We start from the raw sequence: 6,835 nt of genomic DNA on the forward strand, positions 1-6,835 counted from the left end.
ACCAGGTGCCCCATGGAATTTTCCATATTTAAAGTCTGCTTTAATGGTTCTGTATGATATATAGAATACAACTGGATAGATAAAAAGATTATTTTGATACTAAAACAATTTACTTGAATGCTGTGATGATTTCAGACTATTTTGCTAATTTTTAATCATAACACATTGATAGGATAATAATACTTCATGAGAGCATCGTCAGTATTAAATTTGATTTTGTTTATAAGGTGCTTAACATCATATTGTTAGTAAGTTCTCAATAAATGAAAAAGTAATAGTAATAATAATAATAAATGCTACTATTACTGTTATCATTATTAGCTAAAATTATTGCTCTCTGAAGAGATCATGGTTATAATATGATAACACCTATAATTTCTCTTTTAGGTCAAATAAATTATTTGATTATATGTGTTTGTATCTCATTTAATAATAATGCAAAATAAGTAATTGTGAATGTGCTATTAGGTAAGCTGTCAGAATATTTTCACAGTGTTGCTTATGAAAGCAACATACAAACCAACAGGAAACTTGAAAATAATCTAAATGTTCAGAAGTAAGGGAATGTGTAAGTAAGTTATGGTATATACAAGCGTGCCATGTATTCATTGACAATAAAGTAGAAATGCATTTGATTATGTATCAGGTAGGCTCATTTTGTAAAACTATACATAATTGTTTAGATTCGTGGATATATATACACTTATTAACAAAACTTTTTTAAATTTAATTTTATCTTATTTTTTCAATGTTCCAAGATTCATTGTTTATGTGCCACACCCAGTGCTCCACGCAATACGTGTCTTCCTTAAGTGTTTAAAATTTTTTTCTTTCTACATTGTTTATAAAAAATTCTGTTAGGCAAGACCATCTTCATGAAATCCCAGAGTATATGATATACTGTTTAAGGAAATACATGATAGAGTTTAAGAATCACTGTTTTAAATGACACCATTAGTTACAATCACATATGCATAATTAATTTACATGTTAAATTATTACTATTGGTAATGATTACTCAGTTGTTGACTATTTATACTAACTTGTTAGAGGCTCTATGGAGTGAAAATGGTTAAATCAATTGCATGTCATGGTCTCATACTATGAGGTATGCTAAAATGAGCAAAATCTGGACTTTCTCCAAAAAACATGTTCCCTAAGGCAAGATGGGATATGAACCTTGACTAGAAGCATGAAGTAGTATCCATAGTTGAGCAGCATTTGCCAGTATCAGGTCCAATGTGGGAGGCAAAGGGGGAAGACTTGAAAAATGAACTGGATATGTATTTTGGACTTGAATAGCCAAGGTCTGTATCTCATCTTGCCTTAGAGGAACAACGATCAATAAACTTTCAGAGGGGTTGAAACTATTAAACATGGAATGATTTTTATTGACCCTTGTGAAGGAAATAAAAATGCCAACTCTTAATTTTGGTCTGTTGGCCTGGTCATGTACAGACAATTTGGGATAAATATTCCAAGGCCTTCCTATAACTATTGTGGAATGCTTACCATTGGACACCTCTGTGATTGAAATATTGTGGGATGTCTGAAATGACCAACTTATTCACATTTAGACTGAGCACCAGGGGCTGGGTTTGGTTGTTTGAGACACAGCTCATCACTTGGCTCATCCCTGAGATTACTAAGGTGGCAAAATATAATGATGGGAAATATTCTATTTTATGTAACTTTGAGAAGTGTGGTTTGCATGTCGAGCACACCATCAGTGTAATGTCTCAATTTATAGCAATCATATAAGTAATGAACTGCATAGTGACTATAATGTGAACAGTTGAAGATCTTTCAATCACTGGAAGTCATTCTGATAGTGTAAGTTAACAAAAAAGGTTAAGATGGGATTTAATTTTTTTATTCTATTTATTACAAAACGGCAAGAAATTGTTCACTTTGTTCATAAGAAAAACAAGTACTTTCAGAAACTAATAACTGAAGGCAATTTTATTTATTACTCTTGTTAAAAAGTCACAGGAATATTGTGTGACTGTTTTTTCATTTATCATCTATTTTGTCTATCTTCAGCCAGAAGAAAATTGTGGGAAGATACATCCAGGGCCTCAAAATCAAATCACTGAATTTTAACTTTGGTTTTGTCTGTCACGTGCCCTGGCTTGAACAAAACAGGGGTCAATCTAGACCTTAGTTTTCCCACTCACAAGAAAAGGACAATATGTATTTAGAATATGTTTGTCAGCCAGTGACAGTAAAGTCATTGAAATTATACACACAAAGAATATATTACTTGTAGTATTGGCACTGTTAAATGTTTTTTTCTATGTAAATTAAGAACATTTGATCTCTAAAATGTATCTTGTGAAATCAAATTATTTTTCACAGTTCTGGAGACAAGATCTACTTAAGTTCCTCTCCATTTTTTTTCACTACTTCAAATTTCCATTATTATGGAGGACAGCTACCATTTTCCAGGTCCTGTTCTTGGCAGTGGAGACTGAAGATGAATGAGCAAGAAAGTGTCACTGCTCAGTGGAATGGACATCCTAAATGAAGAGACAGGGAATGAATAAACTCTTGACTTAATTTCCAGTAGTCATAAGTGCTGCAGAGAAAATCAGAGAAGGGAACAAGAGAGTGTCTTTACACTCTTGGAAAGAGAGTGGTCAGAGAAGATATCTCTGCAGAAGAGGCATGGAAAATAAACTATAAGAAGAAACCAGTCACACAAGATCTGCTGAAGAGCTTTCCAGGCAGAAGGGAGGAGTCAGTGCTAGGTCTGTGAGACCTGAAGTAGCCTGGTAGAATATCAGAAAGTAAGCCACTATAGGCAAAGCCCAAATGGTAGGGAGAGTTGAGGCAGGTAGCAATTTAGAAGGCTGGAGGTTTGTTTTCTGAGCACAGTAGAGGACAACTGCATGACATTTAAGTAACAATGATCAAAGACCAAATGGATCCCATAAAATAATTGTCCAGTGGATAATTTCCCATGCATTTCTGAAAAAAATATATGAAGGGATATTTTTCCCATCATTTGGTAATATCAAGTTGCTGGAATAGCATTTGTGAACTAATTAATCTTTAAAACATTATTCAAATAGTCTCAATATATTCCAGAAAATTTCCATCCCCTTAGAAATTTCTCTACATTCCAGAAAATCATGCTTGCACTTGTTAAAATGTGCTTTATGATCTCAAAATGCTGGGTTAAAATGTTTCTTTAAATGAGCTGCCATAAATTAGACTATCTGAATACTGCAGATTACTCCATAATTTGTTTTCTGCCAAATAGATAATGCATTCAGCACATCATATTTATTAGGGCTGCTAAACTTCTACCCTTTGCTCTCTAATTAGGCTTTTCTTGTTACTGTGTGTTTCAGAAAATATGACTGCTCCATTCCTTAAACCTAATGAGCCCCAGCTGGGGCAGGATTAGTGTTACATCAAGCAGGAGTGGGCTTACCTTTTGTTCAGTTGTTCTCATTCAGATTCTTCAGCCTTGGGGGTCTGCAGCTGAATGAGAGGGTCCTGCCAAGATGGGCATGGCTACCTTTGTGTCACATGCCTGCCATTCACTTAATTCTGCCCTATTTCATGGTAGCAGGAGGACGTCTCCGTCAGCAACATCTGGAAGCTACTTGAGAAATGCCTTGTTGGTCAATTGTTCATCAGGAGATATATTCAGGGTTAGTTGAGCAGAGACCAGCTTGACTATTGGCAGGGTTTTCTGTCTTGTAAGATGCAACTGGATTTTTACTTTGTCTATGCCTGAAGCCACTTCTAATATAAAACAACAAACTTCCACAAATATAATTTTTGGGACTTTACTTAAAGTTTTTTTTTTTTCCCCTTCAAATAGTAAGAGGTCATCAAATGTGCTTGTTGGGCATGGCTTGGGAAGAACACATGGGAAAATTCTGGAAACCAGTTATGTTCAATTGCTTGAGACCCAGGAAGGAGTTATAATGTGTTCACTTTATATGTACTTATGAGGCCATATGTATGTGTTTTGTATGCTTTTAGGTATATATAGTTATGTCACATTTCCTAAAAATGTGATTCATTAGTATATGTGCAGGTATATATATGTGTTAATATTTATAATATTATATGAATATACATAAATGTGTGTGTATATATATATGTATATGTATTAAGACAAACAACATATAACAGAGATTTTTTTTTTCCCAGACTCAGATCAAGGCTTATCTCTTTTAAATCTGTCAGTCATTTCATCCTCCAGTGATCCCAACATCTCAGACAGTCAGAGTTTGGACCATATACTTGACTTTCTTTATTAAGTCTATTCATTTCTGTTCTGTATGTTATTATTTTATGTGTATATATTTTTTTCTTCCAACTTCAGATTGGAAACTTCTTAGGGCAAAGATCATCTCTCATGCTTTTTTATTTTTCTTTTTTTTAAAGGGAGAGAGAGAATATTTTTTTTTAATATTTTATTTATTTATTTGACAGAGAGAGAGAGAGAGAGACCACAAGTAGGCAGAAGAGAGGGGGAAGCAGGCTTCCTGCCGAGCAGAGAGCCCGATGTGGGGCTCGATTCCAGGACTCTGAGATTATGACCTGAGCCGAAGGCAGAGGCCAACTGAACCACCCAGGCCCCCCCATCTCTCATGCTTTTTTATCTTTGCTGAACACATTCTAGATATTCAAGAAATACTTCTTGATTAAACATAGCAGTTTTTAAATTGTTCTGTTGTCTTTTCTCAGTAATAAGAAAACTAACAAATAAGATCGGAGATATTTGTTCTGGTTTTATTGCTAAGGAAAAAGGATCAATATTGAGTCACAATCAATAATGTGGCTCTAGAGCCAGATAGGCTTGGATTCAAAATCCTATTCCAACACTTGATAATTGCACATCCTTGTGAGGGTGAAGATTGAGATTCTTATCTTAAAAAAAAAAAAAAGTCCCCAGTTGATACTTTTGTAAGGATGAAGCACAGGGGATACACCTGGAGCACTTAGAAAGCCACCTTGCCCATTGGAAACATTCTACAAATCTGTTATGGTAACTCTCACTACCACTACTGCTACTACAAGCTAAATAACTTTAGGAAAAATCTGTGATCCCCTACTTAATCTCAGCTGCATAAACTTTGACTCTAAAATGTGGAAGCTCTCTAGTGCTGTTCAAAGTTTTAACATGTCTAGTTTGGGCATATACTAGAAAAAGAAATAGAGTCAGATGTATAGCCATATATTGACCCACTTGAATGGCATTTTTTAAACTGAGAGGCACCATTAAAATAGAGCGTGTTCACAAATGACTGCTTAGTACATGGAATTCCGTGTCATGTGCTCTGAAGGGACCTCATGCAAGAGGACCTCGTTACCAAATGCACCAGAAGGATCTCATTATATTACAGTCTCACCTATCACAAACTCTGTGCTACGGATTCCAAGGGTAGCAAAGCATCAAGGCTTCAGGGCAGTGATTTGTGTTGGCATCTCTTTGCTCTTCATGTGCCATATGAGATAAATTATAGCCATCTATTTGCATTATGTATCCTGTTTTACCACTTACACATTATAAGACCGAGCACTTTCAGTAATAAAAGCTACCACTTCCTGAATTAGGGATAAAGGTGGAATAACACCTAGCCAAAGGCCTAGGAATTTTACTCTAGGAAAGTAAAATTCAACAGTCTGCAGCCTCTGCCAGCACCTACCACGTGAACCATCCATGACTCCAGCAGTCCAGCGAGAAACTGGGATTTCTCATCGCAACTCTTGATCCTTTTCCAGATGCTAAACTTTGACCATTCAGCAATTTTCTGCTTCTTACGTCTCTGTATGCTATCCACCAACTTCTGGTGCCCTGTGTCCTTTGTTGTTCAGCCTTGTCCCTAGACATAGATATATACATATATTGTAGGTACTTCTCCCCAGCCTGGGTCCTCACCTTTTCTAATTAGCCTTATGTCTTGTCTGAGACCTACTGTGTAGTGTGCAGGCCAGTTTGGGTCCAAGCTGACTTCCCTGCTGGGAATCTACTCTGTCTGAGTATTTCTGGGAGACCCGAAGGGAAACTTGGTCCTGGCTAAAGTTTATTTATATGAGGAATTCAGCCTAAAGAATGAGAAAGCCAGTGCCTAGACATTCTCAGTCATCAAAAGGAAGGAATTACCCTAAGTCAAAGCACATTATTATTCATTCTTTCAGAGGCTAGAATGATCTTAGGTCATACCTCATCTAATAGCTTTGAAAGTATCCTTTTAGGTTTTAAGTGACCATCTAATGCCTGCTTAAGCATCTTCCATGTTAAACAAGTAACTAAGAATGCATCATGTGGTTTCCACTCCCATTGTTTTACTGGTCGTTGAGGAAGTATGTGGTGGAGAGAAAGGTGGACATAGCAGCTGTTGTGAGGAGAAGCATGACTTCTCCAGTCGGTCCCTGTGTCCCAAGGTCTACCCTGCCTTGAAAGCTGTTTGACTGTCATAAGGCTGTAGGATTCTCTTGACAATAAAGTCCCAATACACTGTTTACATGAAGCCTCAACGCTCTTGAATCTCAGGCAGAAACTAGGACAGCAATTTGTTAATATGCAGACAGACGTAAAAGGTACAAGAAATAAAACATCTATAGGTATCACTCTCTCTCTGTTGTTATTTTTTTAATTTTCATCTTTTTTTATTAGAGTACATTTAATGCTTTTGAATTGATATTTTTACCCTTTTTATATATTCTTTTTTTTAATTCTTCCGTGTAACATTTTTTTAAATTTTTTATTTTTTATAAACATATATTTTTATCCCCGGGGTACAGGTCTGTGAATCGCCAGGTTTACACACTTCACAGCACTCACCATAGCACATAACCTCCCCAATGT

The sequence above is a fragment of the Mustela lutreola genome, chromosome 3 (genome assembly GCF_030435805.1).
Source record: "Mustela lutreola isolate mMusLut2 chromosome 3, mMusLut2.pri, whole genome shotgun sequence".
NCBI classification, from domain to species: domain Eukaryota; kingdom Metazoa; phylum Chordata; class Mammalia; order Carnivora; family Mustelidae; genus Mustela; species Mustela lutreola.